Source organism: Melopsittacus undulatus, chromosome Z (genome assembly GCF_012275295.1).
Source record: "Melopsittacus undulatus isolate bMelUnd1 chromosome Z, bMelUnd1.mat.Z, whole genome shotgun sequence".
In the NCBI taxonomy this organism is placed as follows: Eukaryota; Metazoa; Chordata; class Aves; order Psittaciformes; family Psittaculidae; genus Melopsittacus; species Melopsittacus undulatus.
The window spans coordinates 101,622,864-101,643,603 of record NC_047557.1 but is presented as its reverse complement, the minus strand read 5'-3'; the positions used below and the strand labels follow the sequence as shown (position 1 = coordinate 101,643,603).

Genomic DNA, 20,740 nt, shown 5'->3' with positions numbered 1-20,740 from the left:
ATATATGCAGTGACTAAGGCAAAAACTAGGAAGAATTTTATGTTACTATGAGGAAACTGCAGTATTTTGTAAGTAGTACTTGAATCTTCTCCAAGCTTTGTTTTGGGGGGAAAATACATTGTGTGGTGACTTGAGTCTTAACTGGGACAGTCTAATTACTCGGTGAAGAAATCCTTCTCTGAGGGAAGGAAATGCACAGGAGCTGGTTAATTACATTGTGTGAGATGCCTGAGCGAGGCTCCCTCCCGAGGGTTAGCCCCTCTTCCTCTTCCTGCCTCCCGAGCAGCACCTGAATTTCAGGCTTGACCGTCTGCCTCGTGGATTGAAACTCTTCCTCGGTATTAATATTGGTAGATACATAGCAAGTAGTGACAGGAACTGCTGCTTTCCAGTACAGCAAAGCAAATAATACTTGGAAATATTTACATGCTGCTTGTTATGCTAATCCTATTTCCTTGATGGGCCTCTAGTAAAGGTAGCTTGCCTGCTCCCCCCATGACGAGTCAGAACTATAGGTATTCCAGTTGTGAAAGGCCGTGGAGAGAACTGGTGTCTCCATAGCAAAGATTTCAGTGTTCTGAGATAAGCCCGCATGTATTTTTACCCCATCTAATTTAAACCAGTCTGCATCACACTTTGCAGGAGTCATTTGTTTGTGGCTTTGGAATACTTCTTTTCCCTGCGAGGGATCAGTGGCACAGAGGGAACTGCCTTTTCCGAGGGTGCAGAGCAGTGGGATTCTCCGCCAAGTCTTATGTAATTTGTGTGTCACTGATGCATGGTCATAAAAATACTCTCAGGAATGTTAAAGGCAAAGCTGGTGTAGCCAATTATCTGAAATCACAGGCATCCTAAACCTTATGGGCTTGTGCAGCCAGAGCCTTAATATGCTTGGGCAAAATGCTGTCTTCAGTATCCTGCTGTGAGGAGGGGGGGAAGCTGTCAGCGCCGGCAGTCTGGAGGCTGCTCTGGAGGGTGTTCAGCTGTACCTGGAATTTCCAAGCCTTCCTGTGTGAGAACTGGTGCTTTCTGATGTATTTTGTCGTGCTGTTGCTTGGTATTTGATTTGGCTGAGCCTGGGTGGTGGTGCAGGCTTCGTCTGTGGCTGGTTATAGGTGATGCCAATTTGTAATCTTTTACAAGTGCGTATAAAAAATATATATAAAAAGCAGCTTAAATGCTAATAGCAGTGAAAAATCTGTTGGGCTTGTAGCGTGTGAAGAAAGCAGGCACACATGTTGGTCTGTGTAGTCTCTGTCAGCTGAGCTGAGGGCTTTCAGAAAGCTGTTCTAATTTTTATGCTGTATGTGGAATGGCTAATCCCATAAAAGCCTCGCACCTTTTGACAGATGAAACGCTGCTGTTCTTAACTTACTTGAGCAAAATATTTTTATAGATGGTATTAGCTCTGTGGCTCCAAGGGTAATGCAGTCCTTACACGAGAAGGATCTTGCTTTGATCTGACAGCTTTCAAGATCCATTTCCAATCACTGAGCTGCATTAACTCTGTTTATAATGGTGCCCTCAGACTTTTTTCTGTTTACGTGTTTCTTCAGGGTGTTAACATTTCTGTGTATACAAGTTCCTTTTAATAAACTGAAGGAGTAATTGGGGTCAGGAAAGGAAATAATCCTGTTAGAAGGTGCAGTTAATTATATCAGGTATTTTGGGTTCTAGAATTCTTCTTCTCGATTCTTTAATGTTTTCCACACACTGAAGGATGCAGAGAAATGACCAATTTGCCACCAAAACAGGACAGTGGGGCAGGGAGTGTGCACACAGTTAGTTTTGGGAGCATGAAGCTTTCTGGCCATGAGGGTTGTGGTGGGTAGGCTTCCCCAGTGAGCAGCCTCTTTCCTCTCTGCTATTCCAGCCTTTTGATATGATGTACGGGGTCCTGCATCCATTGGGAATGGTGTCAACAGGAGCAGCCTCCCCTCTCCCCCTGTGCCTGCTCTCTTGCCAGGCCTCACATATGAGAAACCATCCTGGGTTTCCCTGCCCCTTTCAGCTCTGGGAGTGAAAAAGGCCTGAGCTCCTACAGAGGGTTTCTGAAACCTGCATCTCTTCTGGTTCATGTTCATCTTTAAGTTCATCATGAGAGTTGTTCCCCTTGCTGCAGCATAGCTGTTGTGAACAGGAACAGCTGAGAGATGCTGCCCCAGTGTAAATGAGGAGCTGTGGTAGTCCTTAACGTTGCGGGGTAGCGGTGATGGAGAGTGAATTAGCTGTTGTAGCCAAGAGAAAGTGATGTTTTTTTCTAGGTCAGGGTTGAAGGCACTGTCAGGGTGGTGATGTGGAGCATATATTACTGTCTGCATTGTCCCTGCCATATGGATGTGTGCAGCACTGCCCTTGGCACTCATGCATTGAACTATTTATCCTCTCAAAATCTGTAGGCAGCCTTTCTTCCCCTGTCTCTAAGAAAACCAAACTTGTCCGATGAATATTTCCTGCATTGGCAGGAGCAAGATATTGATTGTATATATTGTGTTTGTATTAGTAAACCAAAGGTTACATCTTTCCATATTTTGTGGAAATGCTGAAATATTAATTCTGCTGGTAGGTGCAGGGTGTTTGTGCTGGGTTCATATGTGACTAAAATGCGTGTCTGTTTCTTTAGCAACAAAATTTACAGGCTTTGAAATTGGAAAGGGTAGGAAACTTTTTCAGTATGTGCAAAAGAAGCTTTGTCTCAACTCAGTACTGAGGGAACTGGTGTTTTTTCTCACCTATGAATAGCGAGAAAGCATCTGCTTTCCTCTTGTGTTGTGTTGGATTTGCTCTGAGAAAATGAAGGCGATGCTCCTTTGAGCGGTCGGCTTCAGGTGCTCAGCTGGGATGTGATGTCTGCTGGGTGTCACAGAGGGGTGGCTAAATGGCTGTGGGTAACGGGGGGGAAGCAAACACTGAACAAGCTGTAATTCATTTTCTTTTAAGACTGGCAGGTTTTTGGTGTAGAAAAGGTCAAAAAGATTTACTTTCAGAGCAGCATAAAGCTGCCTTATATGTGTCATGGGCATGGCAAAGAGGGGAGATGTTACCCTCTGAAAAATGCACCAGGATCCAGAGGCAGCCGGTCGCAGAAGGCTTGACAGCCTGTGCAGCAGGAGGCTGGGGAGCTAGGGTTTGTAATGCTGTGCTACTCCGAGTATCTCGATAGGAAATGAAAGGATGTGTAATTAGGATCTCCTAAAAAACCCTGTTGAATAGCTTTGAAGGAAAATAATATGAATGGAAATTTAATTATTAAGTATAAAATGTTTAAATGCAGTTTAGGACGCGTCTTCATTTTAAATACAGTCACATGAAAGCTTCCCCTCCCCCTAAATATGGAGCCTTATCAGCTTATCTGGGCAGGAGTTCAGAGCCATAAAACTGTATCCTGCTTACACCTTCCAGCCTATCCTATGACCCGCTCTGTGTAAACAAGTTGTACCAGGAGCTCCGAATTACTAGTAAGTAGCTGGGTGTTCTGCAGGCCAGTTAGGTCCAGGAGGAGCCAAGGTAGAGTTCCAAGAAGTTTCCCATTGGGAATGGTCTCCTGATAGCTGCCTTCAGCTGGGAGGAGGCAGCGGATCTGGTATCCTGCTGACTGTGGCAGTGACTGTATCCGGTGGAAAGCAGTAATCTTTTGGGTAGACTTTACACTTTCGGTCTGGTGTTTTCCATGTTCTACAGGCTATTGGGGATTGTGAAATGTCACCGTTGTCGTAACAACACACACTGCTTGCTGCACCGACCGTTGCGTCAGGCCTTGCATGGACTGGAGATGTAAGCCTATTTATAACGTACCGCTATCATTATATCTTTAGATAGATGGATGAGATTAGCCATGCCGATGCTGGGAAGAACTATAGGTGGATTCAGGAAAGGGGGGGTTGTGTGGGGGAAACAAACATCCTGCTCATGGCTGGGCTACGGTTGTTTAAATACCACTGGGTGAGCTGGTGCTCTAGTTACAGTGTTTGGCTGCTTCCCATAGCTAGCTGTCTCCTTGGTTTCATCTTGCAGTCAGGCACAGGCAAATACATTTATCCAAGCTGGATCGTGGGTATGTAAGAAGCAAGCCTGTTTTTTTTGTGTGTGTACAACTTTAGCTTTCACAGTCCAAGCGTTGAATACATTAGTCAGGTTTGAAGATGAAAGCCTGTTCTCCTTGAATGTTGACCTTTTTATTCCAACTCATGTGGTTTCTTGTCCTACCATTCAAGAAAGGACATGTGAGAATATGCTAGTTCTGGAAGCGAGGATAGCTGATAGCTGCTGTATCTTCTCTAGCTTCCTTCCTTGCTGTGGCTTGCATCTGGGTACGTGTTGGGGCCCTGCATTGTGACTGTCCTGGTCTCTGATCTGTTTGATACCCTCCATTTTGCCAGCAGCCCAGAAGGCTTCTGGCTTTCTGACTGTGTTTTGAAGTGGCCTGCTTTACTCAGCTGCTCTCTGCTGTGCATGATGGTGGCAAATTAAATTGCTTGCTCTGTGATCAGCCCTGGTACCAGGGTGTTAAACTCCTTCTGTGGTGACAGTGGAGTTGCCTTTGAGTTAGCTCTCTGGTTCAGGGGAGAAGAGGTGAGACAGAAGTCAACTCTGTGGCCTTTTCGTGGTGTGTTGAGTAGAGCTTCTTAGTTAGAAAGCTACAGGTTATAGTTCTGAAATGCCTGAATTTACTCCTGCAGTCTGTTCTGTCTGCTAGCTTCCTCTATTGCAGCCCCCATAATACTTCTCCCTTCTGCCTGTCCCCCCCCCTTCCCAGAAGCCTCATCTGATGGAGGTTATGCTTGGTGCTCTGCTCTTGCCTTAGTCCTTCTCATCCAGGATCGTTGTCTCTAATTTTAGCCCGTCTGCCTTTTGATGTTTCTTACGTTTGTTCCTGCCTTTCTCTCTCTCTCTGAGATCATCCTGCATCTCCATACCCCTCCTGAGATCTGGGCCTCGTTTTTGCATGGTGGGAGGAAAGTGCTTGAAAATGGAGTGAAGCTGTGGTAGCATCAAGAGGTGAAGGATTTGGGGGCGTGGAGACTGCTGCCAGGGATAAGAGTTGGGGGTGCTATTAGCATTGGGACTGCTGTTGTGTGTACCAGTAATGGCTTATTACTTCTGCTGCATCCCTGTGACCAGCTGCTGTCTCTGGTTAGATCAGCTTTTTGAATCCTTCTCTTTATGGATTCATCCTGGATATGAACGATGGGGCTCTTTTCTATGACATTACTGTAATAGTTGTAGGCAGAATTTGCTCTTACTGAGCAGTGCAGGTAATTGAAATCTGCAAGAATCCCTCAGAGAGTCTCTTCAGAGCTGTTACCTCGTCCATCTGGTGCTAATTCACTCGATGCAGCTTGCAGCAGAGAAGGGTGCATGGGAGGTCTGCTGGCAGTGTTGCATGCTTAGTATTGCCTAGCAGCCTGGCTTCCCCCTGAACCTCCTGCTGCTTGCTGGGGCATGAGAGCAGAGCTGTGAGCTGCCTGGCTTGCTCTAGAATTCGACTCCATGTAAGCATGCATTTGCTTGTGTTTACAGAGATGACTGTTCTGATGCGGATGCATTTTTGGCACAGCAAGCCAGATCTTCACAAAAGGATGTGGGAGCACATCAGCAGGAAGTGGGGTACATGACCTGATAGCTCTGGCACAGGGAAGGTAGCAGGGCCTGGTAGGATTCATCTGCTTGAAGCCCAGTGAGGATGGTGTGTGTACGCATAATCTGATGTGTGCACAGAATATAAATACTTGCTGGTGCAGACATGCAGCCTGTGGTTTCAGAAGTTCTTTTGTGGAAACAACGTTCAGCCCCTCCAGCTCAACATGCAGCAAGGAGATTCAATAGAAACTCGATCCTACCAATTTGGGAAGGTTTTGAAAGGAACCCAGCGACTGTGGTTCGATTTGCAGATTTATTATTTATTTTCTTTTTAGTCTAAGGGTTGTAGCTGTTTGTGTTGCACAGAGATAGTCTGCATATGACTGTAGAGAGGAAGGTAGAGGGAGTTGTGGATCAGTGACAGCATTAGTTGAAATGGTAATGGTAATGCTTCTGTGGGCTCTGCAGCAAGTGATCCTTGGGGAAAGTGGAGCATGACTGGAATGTATTTGGTGGTGTGTGCATTTGGTGTTTGTGGGTAACCTGAGCTCACCTGTAAAGAGCTTTGTTACTCAGATCCTTTCTGACCTAACTTGCTTTTGACAACACTCACACCAGATGACTAAGGAGTGATGCTGTCCTCGAGGGTGGTTATGTAAAATGTTAATGCAGGCTTTTTTTTCCAGGTTGGCTTTAACTTCAACTTCAAAGAAGGTTGTTTGCTTTATGGTTGAACCTATGAGCAGTTTTATGTGCAGGGTGGAGTAAACTTGTGGACAATATTGCAGTTTTCCCACTGCCATAAAAAGTTATGATCCTCATGATTCAAGTATTGTTCTGTAGGTGGAGGCAAGAGACAGATGCAGAGGTCAGTGGGAGCGTGTTCAGAGTGAGTTCAGATGTGCCAGTGGAGTGAATGCTGTCCTCTGTGTTCCCAGCTCACTGGAATGGGTTCAAAAAGTGCCTTGTGCTCTTTCTGGGTCTTCCTAAGAAACCTGCACCTGTGTTACTCGTGGAACAGGCAGACCATTTCCATGGGAAAGGAACTTGGCAGGGGGAACTGTGAAAAGCGGCTGAGAAGGGTGCTTTTTTCCAGTGCAGCATTTTAAACTGTTCTTAAAACGTGGTGCTTCACAGTGGAAAGGAGACTGTAAGTTAGTTTATAACCTACTTTCTTTCTGTGGGCTTTTCTTTTGGGGCACGAGCAAAGTGAGTTAAAATAAACCAAGTGGCTGCCTCTTGAATGGGCCTCATTTCAATTAACTTCACCTGTGCTTCAGGAGATATTTAAAACCAGAGATATATTCCCTATAAAAAGGACTGCTTAGGCTGAGTGATCATGGTGGGAGAGTAGGCAAACCTTTTCAAGACTTAAATGTGGGCTATTGTAAAAATACCTGACAACAGGTTCTCATTGACCTGTGCTGCTTTGAAACCCCAGTAAGGTGTAGGACACTGCTATAGTCAGTGCCACCAATTCTGAGATACAAAGCACTGCTCAGTTTTCAAGAAGTAACTTACACAGCTGATTTAAGATAAGTCACTATTCCTATTCCATTCAAATCTCTATAAATACTCCAAGTGACTTTACCTCTCGTTGAAAGCGTTTTCTGCTGGGATGGGGAGATATGAATGTGCTCTTTGTTTACAGCCAGGAAAATTGAAGGACAACATCCAAACCTGTACATGTTAGATCTTCTTAAAACCTGTTTTTTAAAAACTATATGTTCTATCTAAATGTACAGATATCTTTGTTGAGGTGGTTTGTTTTCCAGTCTATCAGCTTGAATAATTCTATTCTGCATACATTAAAACTTGGGGGGGGGGTGGGTGGGGGGAGAGAGAAGGGAGACTCTGATCTTTATAGATGGATGATCCATTAGCACTTCCAGCCTGCCTTTTATTTATTTTAGTAAACACATGTGTGAATGTAAACATTTTATCCAGAATGGCCTTGCAAATGTTCCTGCATTAACATATATTGTCATGGAGAATAATTTTCATTTAACTGTAATTTGCTTTATATTTTCCTCCCTGGTTGCCATAGAAACTCAGTCTGATGTGGCAGTGACTACTAGCAGGAGCTGGGTTATGTATTGCCTTTATAATGGACCTCTGTTAATCATGCGGCAGTTCTCGCCCAAGGAACCATGGTTATTTGTAGGAGGCACTTTATTTATATAAACTGTAAGATGCCTGTGGTACCTCAGCTTAATATTCAGGGTTATCAGGGGTGCTTTTATGTTCCACAGAAGTTTTGTCATAAGAACCATGTATTATGATGGTTATGGAATTGATGTATATTTAGTTAAATTTAATGTCTGTTAGACTTCATTTTCAATTTTCATTTCATTTGCTGTAATAGCCTAACTAGTGACACGCTTTCCTATGGTTCAGTTTAAGATCTTAAACATCTGAAACGCAGCTGTGAAACGCTTGTTATCCTTTATCTGTGTGTAAAAAGTTGACTTGCTTTTCATAATAACTTGTCTGTGTCTTTATAGTGGTGCTTGCAGCTGGGCAAACACCTTCCCTTTCACCCCAAGTCTGGCACCTAACAGCAGTGAGCTTTGTCTAATGGAGTGATACCAGAGCACTTCTCTGTGCTTCTAAAAAGACAACTTTCCTTTTGGCTAAGAGCAGGTAGGAAGGGGATGGAGAAGGTCCTTAGTTGTGTTGGTGGCCTGTCTGTCTGTGGATTTGGGGTTTATTTTGTACCTCTTTTTGGCTGCTTTGTCCATGTCTACCCAATGCCATAGCTATTGTTCTTCTGAACTGTGCTGTGTTAGAGATGTCCACTGCAGCTGGTGGCAGGAAGCAGATTCTACAGCTGAAGGTAGTGGTGTTGTCCCAAGGCAGGGGTGGTTTAGGGTGTTAGATGTTACCCCTGTGTACAAGCCCGAGCATGGTGATTGGCTTTGCCCTCATCTGAGGGGGCAGGGGGATGTGGTGATTACCATGGTCATGGAGAAGTGGGTGCTCTGTCTTTGCTGTGGCTACGGGGGTGAGGTACAGTGTGATCTCCAGGAGCATCTGTGCTCAGGTAACTGATGTTTTATGGTGCATTGAGAAAATAGAAGGATGCTGATCTCCGCCTTTCTCCAGGCTTCTTGAAACCTGGAAGGACTTGCCTTCCATCTGCTGAAATCAGAGTCATGGTGACACTGGTTTAAACTGAGCTCTTCAATTAGCAAATGATTCATATTTGCTCGACAGGATGAGGTGAAGGAGAGAAGGTCAACCCTTTGGGATTCTCTTCTGTCTACTGTCATGGCAGAAACCTTAAACTGTAAGTTCAAGAAGTGAATTTCAATGACCCTCTGAGCCAGGCTCCTCAAACCGAATTTACAGTTGGGTTTTATGTCTCAGAGATGATTTGTGTGTGTTGGCCTTTCCTTTCCTGCTCTGTGTGGTGAGATGCCAATTATCTGTTACGTAAGTCCGGATTACTCCAGCACGTGGATGCTTTCAGCTGCATATGGTCTCTCGGTTATTTCACAGTCCTTTACAAAAAGAATTGAGTAACATCTTGTTCTGTAATGCAGTATTAGGAAACCGAGCATTTTTTCCCTGTAATGGCGTATAAACAAGTAGTGGTAACATCCTATTTAAAGTGCTTGGGGGAGGTCAGGCTCAGGAGGGGAGGCAGGGCTGAATCAGCCTTTATTTTTCTTATACCTACACACCATATTTTAGCACAGTTTTGCTTCCTTCCATGAGAGCTGTGAACGATATTAAATAAATGAGCTGTGAGAAATGTTCAGTGTTGAGGTGTATAAGCAGTGCAGTGTGTGCTGTGGGGATGGTCTAGCCTTGCTGCCTCTGTCCCCCTTTGCATATTTCTGTCTTCCACTGTACGATGGTAGTGCTGTTCTGCTGTGTACAAGAGGCAAGTGTGGTTCATAGTCAAAGGCCAATCTACTTTAATAAAAGTCTGAAAAATGGCTTTGCTATAGTCAGGACTTCTGGTTCTCATGTAGACTTTTTGCATTTTCTTACTCTTTTTTCCTCCCTGTTGTCACATAAATGCTCACAATTGACCATTAGTTCATGTCCTTCACTGACACCTTTGTGATACTCGGAGGTACTCCATTCAAAGGGTGTGGGTAATGTGCTCTGCATCCCTTCGTTGCCAGCACCTCTAAGGTGTCAGATGGTAGTCACACTTGCTGGCAACCTATGAAATAATGAACACTCTAATTCATAGGTTTATCTGGATTTTATTCCGTTTGTGCCTTACTCCAGCTACCCCAGAATTGTTCCACACCAAATGCTTTAAAATTTGAAAGTATTTTATGTGATAAAATATGTAATGCTGTAAGAAAGTACGCAGAGGCGATTTTTTGAGCTGCTGTTGACTTGGTATTTCCCATGTTGTAGGAACAACTTCATATGGGCTGAAGGCAGAGGTGTGCAATGGCTCTTTAGCCCGTGGTTCATGTCAAGGGGGTGTCACTGTATCGACAGAGTGTAGCTGGGCCCTCTGAATGGTTGAAAACAAGCAAGCATGCCTGACCCCAACGACCCTGTAGTCTGTCTGTAAATGGGTGCATGGGATGGCTCATTTGTGTTATGGGTCCCTCCCAGGTCTGGGGCAGGTCTGTCACTGAGCCTTTGAGGTGTTGTTTTCCCAAAGGTGTGGTTCTGAAGAGCTGTCCATGATTGCTCAATTCGGGTACAAACTAGTGCAGTGGTGACTAAGTTACCTTTTGAATAGAGTCCTCTACCTGATAATTAGGTTAAACATTCGTTAGCATGAGAGAGAGCCAGAGTGGCTTTGGTGGCAGAAAGAGCTATTTGACTCTTCCTGAAGCTTTGCTTGGAGATGTTTGAAGGTTCACTTATTTGCACTTGGGTTTGGTCTGACAGCTAATACGTTACCTTATCAGAAGTCATGAAGAAGTGTTAATTGCAGATAAAACATTATAAAGCCAAGCTGTTGTTCTGCTCCCTCCTTCTCTTGGGTGCTTGGGTTGACTTTGAGCCGCTTTGCACCCCGTGTTGTGCTTTGAAGACGGCCTTCAATTCAGCTGCCTTAATTGTGCTAGAGATGTGGAGGGGAGGAGTGCTTTCTAGCACAGCCTGGACATGCTGCTGGTACCAGGGAAATGGTACAAATTGGGATGAGATGTGGGTTGCTGGAGAGTTCAGAGGAGCTGCCTGTGTGCAGTCACAGGGAGAGGGATTTCTTCAGGGACTGGGTGAATTGTTTCATTCTGCTCTGAACAGCCTCTTAATGAACTGCCCTCTCCAGGGTGCACGGAGATTAACCTCCCACGGCGAAATTCAACCTGGGAGACTTCCACCATATTGCTGCCTTCAAATGGTTGTATCTAAAAATACATTCCTGCTGCTGCACACCAGATTCGAGGCACGTTCATGTCCTTCCTTTCAGAAGGAGACTGGTGTTGCTGTATGATCTACTGTGCAAATCACACTATTTTCAGTGCAGAATTGCCATTTTTCTTCTCCCGGCAGGAAAAAATGTGGTGGAAATAATTGTTCTGGTTGAAATTCCTTCTGTGGCAACAACAGCAGCAGTGGGGTGGGGTGGTTTGGAAAACCTTAATGGTGACAAGTTTTGGAGGAGCTCCCCAGGCTTCACCATGGGATTCCTCCTCGTTGCTTTTCTGCAGGGGACTATACAGCATTCTTACAACTGGCTGCTGAATGGCTTTGACCACTTCTGTCCCTTCTGAGCTCAGCTGTTCTGGAATGCTTTGTCTGTGTCAGGTCTCATTTTCTCTACTCCATTCGGTCTCTGCTCCATTCTCTTATTCAGCTGTCCTCCTTTTGGTTGTAATTTAGCGCTTTTTCTTTGGGTGAGGAGGAATGAAAGCCTACCAGGCTAACACCTATGAGCAGTACTTGCAGTTATTGCTACCTCTGTGTGTAATGATTCATCCTGGAGGCAGACAGCTTGCTGCCCTCAATACCTCATTGTAGTTCCAGACAAGTTCAGATGATGTGCTTCAGCATTGCTGGCTTGAGATCCCTCTGTTTGTTGCGAGGCTTTGTTTGTGAGTAACTGTGGAGACTGTTTTATGGCAGCAGTAGCACAAGGGCTAGTTTAGACACAGCGCGCTGGCTGTAGGTGAGTTTACTGCCTTGTGCTGAATGCCGTGGTAGCTGATACCCTCGCAGCGAGTTGTAACTTGAATTCCTGCTGTTTGTGCCACTGGGGAAGCCGAGTGGGGCATCTGAGGCTGGCATAGAAAACGACTCACAGCAAACATTGCGTAAGTACAAGGAGCTTTGGTCTCAGCTCTTGCTGTTTTCTGTGTGTTCCTAAGAGACGCAGTTTTTACCTCTCAAGCTATTTAAGATTCCAAGTGTATTTTCCTTCTTTCATGTTTGCCTTACCTTGACTCATTTTGATACAGGAGCTCACCTGCTGCATCTGCTGGACTTTTAACTGCTGTGCCTGCCCATGGCTTCCCCAAGGCCTGCTGCTGATGCTCATCAGCAGCAGGGCTCAGTCACAAGCTACGTAGACAACCTAAACCATTTGTAAGGAAACCTTTGAAATATGGATGGCATTAGAGGGACTCAGGCTTAAAATTAGAAACTGTTTATGATGCACAGTTGTAGTTGTTTACCTTGAACCATAATTACCTTATTTCCTGAGTTAAAAATGTTATGTCAGCTTACTGAAGCAAGATTTGATGACAAAGGAATTGTTTTTAGCCACCAGCAGAGCAAAGAGCGCTTCAAATAGGTGCCTAAATATGATTTTATAACCTAAAGTATAGCACACTCAGGGTTTTAAATTGGCTCTGGAGGTTGTGTGGACTTACGGGTAGGCTGTTTGGCTGGGGATCAAGGGGTTTAATCCTGACCCTCTGTCCTTTTGTCCTCTGACCGTTTTCCTTGCCACCCTCTGTGCTGTTTGTTTGCACGGCAGTGTGTTTGAAGGGAGGGATGTGCCCTTTCCCTAGGTGTTTGTAGGCTTTCCTGGGGTGCGGTTTCACAGTGTGACCACTGCCGGTTCACCGCTGTGGCAAGGGGCTGAGGCTCCCTGACCCTTCCTGCAGCACAGGAGCCATTCAGCCCCTTCTGAAGCAGGAGGCCAGCAGGCAGAGGGAGGTGAGTGAGGTTTGTGCTGGGCTGGCAGGTGAAGCTGGTCCATGGATGAGCTCCAGAAGCTGCCCAAGGGAGAAGCTGGGGAGGCACAGGGGTCTCCCTGCTCCACTCTGTGGTTACTGAGCCCTTCTGAAGGAGCTGGGGCACCACTGATGGACACAGGCAGACATTTGACTCCCTTGTTCTGTTATTTAACAATGCTCTTCAGCGTATCTCTGTGGATATCAGCCTCATGCCCTCCTTGTACCACTCTCCAGCCCTGCTTTCCGTAGCTGTGAGACGGCATCAGCCTCCTGCTTCAGCACCGGTACCCAGTGCTGACAGGATGTTCGTTCTTCAGGAGAATGGAAAATGGGAGGGGAGCAACTTCTTTAATGATGGCAACTGCTACTTAAACCTGCTCGGGGTTTATAATAGAAGAGGAAAAAAATCAGTGAAAGCTATAGGTGCTTTCAATTTATGTGGTATTTTTAAAGAACCTTTTTATTCTGACCTTCACTTGCCAGGACCTGGACAACAGGGAAGAGATGCCCTGTGTAAATTGAGAAGGTGCTTTCTTTAGGGTCTCTCCTATGTAATTTGAGGTTATTGTAAAGCACTCATCGTAACTCTGGAAATTGAAGTCTTGAGCACATTTTAACAATTGCCTTTCTCATGTTGCTTTCTGGGGACCTCATGGGTCATCAAGCCAGATCTGCTGCTGTAGCAGGTAGTGGTGTAATCTCTTCCTTGTAATGCTGCACGTATCCGGTTGTGAGCCTTTGAGTGAGACCTGCATATTCTTAAGCATAGAAACCCATGTGTGAGTTGTTGAAGTGTCTGGTTGTAGTGTTTGTGTGATGACACAGAGTTTTCTTGGTGGAGGAGGTTGTACACCACTGATTGGAGTGGGTGATGGAGCACTCTTTGGGTAAGTTTGCTATGGTTTTTCCTCTAGAGAGAGACTGTATATGTTCTTGGAGGCTGAATGTTGACTTCCTTGACTCCTTCTTGGCTAATTAGCGTGTTTTAAAATGGGATGCTTGCATCCTTTTCACAAATCGGCTTTCAGAAAGGAAAGGAAACAGTTCAGTTATTAATAGTAACCTGGATCCAATTTGTCACTGAATTGCATGGTTGCAAATGTCTCAGACTGTAAAGGTGACAACTGTGTCTGTCACTTTTTTTAATTCCAAGAATTGTCTGTATTTTCTAAATGTGTTAAAATTGAGCATGGAGTAAGAAATTGTGGACTTTATTTTTGAGTGGTGCTCTTCTAGTCTAGTAGCATTGTTAGCCTGCCTTCCTTCCCTAAGAACCTACAAAGGGAATTTGAGTGGAACGGATTAGTAAAGGGCTCTTAGTAAAGTTACAGGAAAGATATTAAGTCTGATGACAGGAAGTATGTCTTTGTCCCACTTCAGACTTGTATTTAGGAGGAATGAAAAGGAGAAGATACTTGAAATATGACAGCAGCTATGATCTAACTTTAAATTACTGGTTTAATTCCAGAGAACATTCTTCTTGTCTTCACTGGGTTGTTGAAGGCCAGCGTCTTGCAGCTTAATTAGGACAAGTTGAAGCTTCAAGATTTTTTAGCTTGTCTTTGTTCTCAGCATGGTGGGTTTTTGAACTCTCAGAGGTGAGCAGCACTGTTGTCTGTCTCTGAAATCCACCTTTCAGTGTCCCTTCTCTTATAGTGCAGCTTTAGATCTTGCATGGTAGAAATGCTCCCGGGTCACTGGAGGTGATTTTTGGTTTTAGGTGTCTAGGATGGCTCTGCCAAATGTAAGCTGGAAATCCAGCATCTCAGTTTCTTTGCCAGATGAATCTGTTGTGATTCTTTTACAGGTTCCTGTGGACAGGAATTGAAGAATCCTCTGGCTGTGGGGTTTTATTTATATATATTTTTTTAATTATATTTTTCTTATTTGTTGAAAACATAAATTCTGTACATTTTGAATGTACACTAAGTTTTCTAATACTGATTATTTTAGTTTTCCTATAAACCTTTCTAATTGCCAGTGTCTGAGAGTATTACTGCTCATGCAGTTGACTGCAGTGGGGCTTGTTTTTCTTCAGTGCTTCTTGTTTGTGCACCCAGGAAAAGCATTTGTTGTCTTTGCCTCCTGCCTTTTCCTTGAACTTCCAGTGTGTTCGTTCCTGTGTTGACCTGGAAGTCTTTTCCTGGATCCTGTTTTCTAAACTGCTTGATTTTCAGCCATGTTACACACTTCCTTTTATATATCTGCATGTGTGTGGCTATACTTGAGCTTTAAAATCAGAGCTGTTCCTACTGCCTTCGTATTGTCTGCCTATGGAATAATTGGGTTGGAAATGGACTCCTTTTCAGATGGGGCTCAGAAAATGGTTAGGATACGGAGGTTACAATTTCTTCTCATTTTCATGTGAACTAAAAATATTCCTGGAACAGTTCTGCTTTGAATATCGATGTCATTGTGCATCCCGTGTCTCTTCCAAATGGTTTAGGATTTAACAGCTTACCATACGCTAAAATAAACAGCTTGAGGGTTCTGTACATCTTGCTGTTGAATTTTATGGCTGGCTAGCTAACCAGTTCAGGTGATATGAAAGCAAATACGATGCTGCTGTTCTGAGCTGATGGTTTTCTTGGAAACACATTCTCATGGGCTTAATGTGTATATTAATTTTTGCTGTGTACCAGTAATAACGACGTGTTCTTCCAAAGCCAGGCAGTGGATCTTTGCTTTGTGCATGCAGATTGTTTAGTAAAGAAGTGAGCCTGATTATGCATCTTTTTGGAAGAGATTCAGCCAGGCTGGAAGGACCCAGCAGTCTTGAGTAATTACATTTCATATTGGAGCTCTAAAAGAGAAAAATGGTAAGGGTCTGGAGGAATATTTGCAGGCATTGGGTCTGACAAACAAGGATGCCTATAGCTTTCTAGGCTGCTGAAGTGAGAGTTTTGGACGCCGAACAGTTTTCTTACTGCTGTTCATCATAAAGATAGCCACTTGATGGAAGTTAATGCTGTTATAAGGCAAGTGTTGCTTGTGTAGTTAAGACTTCTTTTTCCATTTGCTGATAAGAGTGCATTATCTTTAAGGTATTTAACATTTGTCTAAAACTAGGGGAGATAATAACATATTAAATTAAAGCCTGGAAAACAGTGGCAGAGCAAGACTTGTCTTTGCGTGCTAGTACAGAAGGGCAAGCTGTAGCCTTGAACTTTAGCCCAAGGTTGGTTAAGGAGCAGAGCTGATACTTTCCACTCATCAGAGAAGCCACAGAAGGGTGATAGAGGGTGAAAGAGGAGAGATGGGGGAACATACTTGAATATTTCCAGAACTTCTTAATTGTCTGCACAGAATAAAAAGAACGTGTTTCAGTGGAAACTGTTCAGGCTTGCTTTGCTCTTCTGCCACTTCACTCCAAGAAAACAGGAGTTACTGCAGTGATTTAAGCTCTCAGGTTGTGTCAAAGCAGGGACTCTTCTGACAGCCCTGTTTTTTTACCTCGACAAGTACCTTTTCAGGCTGCTCTCATGGCTCTTTTCAGGAGAAAAGCTGGGTGATTTTAGAGGATAGCAATTTTGAGATGTTCTTGCAAGCAGAGAACATTAAATGTCTGGTATGAAAGGAACCAGATAATCAGTAATAAAGTTGGCATGTCCGGTAATTTCAGGGTGTATTGCTCAGCTGCTTGCTGTTTGTTTGCATGGGTTAAACCCAATGAGATATTGGGCTTCTGATAATTAGATTTTTTAGTTCAATGCAACTGAAGTTGTTTTGAGCTACCAAAATTCCATTTGAACTCTCAAGCCTCATTTCTACAGAAGAAGACATAGAAACCCACTGTACAGAAGTGCCATTCCCTCACAAAGGGATATGGGGAATATTGGTAAAGTAAACAACAATAGTGTGGAGTGATCCCTCAGGGTCAGCCCTGGTGAATGGTGATGGAAGCTGAGTCCGACTGTTGTATTGGTGTGAAAATGCTGTATCTGGTGTCATATGGATTGAAACAAACACAGATCTTGAGAAATGCCTAGAACACATCAAAACTACTTATTTGACATTACAGATTCTGGATTCTTTTCATTCTGTGGAGGTCTCTAAGCAGCTTAGTCCTGAATTTAAACAACTGCAACCCCCAGTTTCTTGTGGACTGTGTTCTCCATGTCAGACGTTCAGTTAAAACACTTCGGGGATGATTTGGTTCCACAGGAATTGCATCTTTCCCTTCCTTCATGCTTGTTTCAGTGGGATAAAATGAGCCTCAGGCTCTTCAGCCCATACATAAGTATCTTGATCTGTGCTTTTGAGGACAGTATCAGGTTATTTTGTATTTTTATCAAGTGGCAAATATGGCAGGAGCTTTAAGAAAATGTAGTTCTCTGCATACTTATCTGCAGGGCAAAATAAAGGAACCTTGTGACCACAAATACGTTACCTACTTAGTTTCTGAATGCTGTCAAATTTTACCTGGTGCTGCAATTTTGGCACAGTGAAATGCATTGAAAGGCTTTTTCCTCTGCTTTTTAAACACTAGTGGGATTGTCTCTGCTCTTGGTGTTTCACTGCAGTAATCAGTACTGGATGAGCATAGTTGGCCGCTGTGTTGCTGCAGAAGTATTTGCTGCTTTGTAAATCCCAGTGAGAGGCAATTTCTGTGGCTCACACCACTGCTGGAAATGAGTTCCTGGAGTGTAGGAGCAGCTGCACGCATGAGTGAGTGTGAGTCCAGTCCCACTGAACAGAACAGTTTGCTCAGCATGTGTGTGCTGGGAGATGGGTGGTCTGTAAACTACTGATAGGATGCAGGGTATTTCAGTTAAAGGCATGTTATTTATCTCTCATTTCTGTGTATTTCTTGGAAGCAACTTTCCCCCCCCCCCTTCAGATCTCCAGTGCAACAGCTCTCCTTCTTCCTCCTCTTTCTAAATAGTCCTGAGCTGTGTAAAGTAGTCTGGGTGTGCTCTTAAATAACAGTGTCACAAATCTGATGATCCTTATTTCCCTCGAGAGGCCAAGGGAAAGCTTCAACTGCTGTGCTGCCCTTGGCTTTTGGGAGTGTGTGAGCAAAACTGATGGGAAGGGGCAGAGGTGGGCAGTTCTCCACTGTTTCTGGGGCAGTTTGGTTGCTTCTTCAAGACCCCCCCTGCAGTCCTGTGTCCAGCTCTGGGGCAACAGCACACGAGGGATGTGGAGTTCCTGGAGTGAGTGCAGAGGAGGCCATGGAGATGCTGCGAGGGCTGGAGCAGCTCTGCTCTGGAGCCAGGCTGAGAGAGCTGGGCTGGGGCAGCCTGGACAAGAGAAGGCTCCTGAAGGGGAGACCAGAGAGCAGCTCCAGTGCCTAAAGGGGCTGCAGGAAACCTGGAGAGGGGCTTGGGACAAGGGATGTAGGGACAGGCCAAGGGGAATGGCTTGAACCTGCCCAAGAGAGGGGAGACTGAGCTGAGCTCTGAGGCAGAAGCTGTTCCCTGTGAGGGTGCTGAGGCGCTGGCACAGGGTGCCCAGAGAAGCTGTGGCTGCCCCATCCCTGGCAGTGCTCAAGGCCAGGTTGGACACAGGGGCTTGGAGCAGCTGCTCCAGTGGAAGGGGTCCCTGCCTGTGACAGGGGTGGGAGCTGGATGAGCTTTAAGGCCCTTCCAACACAAAGCTGTCTGTTTTGGTGATTCCCCAAACTCTTGTTTGGGTTCAGCTTGGATGCTGTAACCAGGCAGGAATAGGATCCCTGTTGTTGCAGAAAATGTGTTTTCCAGGAATACCTGTATGTATAGTTGATAGTAAGTACATGATGTTTGTAGTGCTGCCTGCTTATGGATTCTCCCTACAACCTCAGTTTTCTCAGATTCTGGAATTGTAATGTGATTTTACAGTTTCTGAGAATAAGTATTTCTCACTGTTTCAGCAGGGTGAATGATTAGTGTTTGTATTCCGGGTGCTGTGTAAGGATGTAAAGGCAGTCTCACCATGTTGTCCTGAACATGCCTATGGAGTCATTGGAAAACATTCCTAGTTTTCCTCTCCCTTCATATACGTTGTACTCATACCTCCCTGAGTTCTGTATCTGAGCTAATGGAGCTCATCTGAAAGCATAAGCTCATTGGTGTCTGCTTTCCCCAGTGTACATTTTCACAGAGCCCTCAGAGAGATGCCTCATTGAAATTCAGTCTCTTCCCCACGTTATTTAGAGGGAAGCAGATGACTGCCTTGGAAAAGGATGTCCTACTCCCGAGAGGTCTCTTTTTTTCCATTCAGAAATTGGTCTAAACCAGAATCTACGTCTCATACTGACATCCCATTACACGTCTTGGTTCTGGGACACCATAGAATCTCAATTAATGAAAGCCTGTCATTAGAACACAACTTTTTGCTTCAAAAAAGCACAATTAAGAAAACCATGCTTACTTGTGGGAGAACTGACCTTCCCATGGCTTGAAATGAGACTTCAGCAGACAGCTTCTGCATTCACTTATCAAATGGGGAAATACCTAGATGTGTAAAATCATTGAATATTGAACACATTTTCCACAGAGACCCTTCTGGGTGAGTCTGCATCAGAACTGCTCTGGTTTTGTTCTTTCATGGCTGACATCAGCCTCTGAAGCCAGCTCCTGCCTTGCTACTGGAACCAGTCAGTGTTTCCCAGTCAGCATTCCCCTGCCAGAGCGCAGCTGCTTGCCCCAGCTGCTTTGATGGAAATAGTCTGTAGTTAATCTTAATGCAAGCAAACTGGTTTCTTTCAGGTCACATTTGTGATTGTAAAGCAATTTCCATCTCCAAATATGGATTTCTGTGAAGTCACAAGATACCCTTTTATTAAAGAAGTTTGAATTACTTAATTCCCAGGGTTTTGGGTTGGGTTTTTTTTTTCAATGGATGCTGGAAAAGTTGCTCTGTGTGCTCTAAATCTGCAGTTTACTGATGTGTGGGAGTGCAGCAAGAGGAACCGGTAACTCAGCAGTGGGGAACTGCTGAGGATGACGTGGTCAGTGTGAAAGAACAGAAAGAAGTGGTGGGAGAGCTTAGAAGTTGAAAGACTTAATTTAATGGAAGTGTCTCCTTACCCAGAGTTTCCAAATGGCTTAATGTTAAAGTAGAATAAAGTGTCACAGGTCTTGAAAGACTGACCCTGTTTTAAACCAGAATCTGGTCACCTTGAACACTTAATTATTTAGTATTTATGCTACTGTTTCAACACAAAGGAAGACTGAATGTCTGGTGGTTTGCATTGCAAATGGCCTTCTGTATAGCTGCAGTTAGCTTGGCACATATGGGAGCCTTGTCCAACACACCAAGCCTTGACCAGCAGTTGGTCTTGTAAGCTCACAGAAGGGAAAATGAGGATAGAAATGTTGATTTGTGAAGTGATATATTCTCAACAGACTTAAAGCTAAGAAAATTGGGTGCATAAATGTGTCTAACATTACTAATTATAACTTAGGCTTTTGGAAGCAGAGGTAGTTTTAAATTAAAATGTTAGATTCTGCATGGCAGGAACACTGTGAGTGATGGAAAGCACACAGCAGGGCAGGTTTTGCCAATGATCTCTGCATTGGGCATCTTTCACTGCAGTATTTGCTGTATTTCATAAGTAATTTAATAAGTTTCATTAAAAAACTGGTACACTGTTGGTTGTAGAAGGTCCTTTACTCATATGTGATCACTACTGCATTGCTACAGTACTTAATGTTTGTCTTACAAGTGAGCTAAGTAGTGAATACAATTGCTATGTGTAGGCCAGGAAGCAGATAGGAATCTTCAGAACTGGGTGTCAGTATGTCATGGGACAGGATTTCTGTGGACTCTTTGATAATTTTGTGCACAGTTGGTCTCAGTCACTACTGTCAATAGGCAGCACTAATGATTTTACAGATAATGGTGTTGGAAGTTCAGCTTCCCCTCCCAGTCTCTTTTGGTGCAGCTGAAGTGGGTAGGTCAAGTTAGAGTTGTGAGTCTTATAACGGAGAAGAGGGTGAAAAGAATAGGGGAATCATGCTGGAAAAGGTGCTGAGCAGGTATCATCATACTCTGCAGGACTGCAGGTCCCCATCAGGGGATCTGTCAATGCCCCAGGACGCATTCACTTGTGTTGGAAAAAGCCATGAGGT

General features: G+C 44.4%; 1 long non-coding RNA gene across 1 annotated transcript in view; it reads left to right on the top strand.

The window, feature by feature from the left end:
• The window catches only part of LOC115945307 (uncharacterized), a 49,684-nt gene that overhangs the window by 3,759 nt on the left and 25,185 nt on the right, over positions 1-20,740 (top strand). The window lies entirely within an intron of this gene.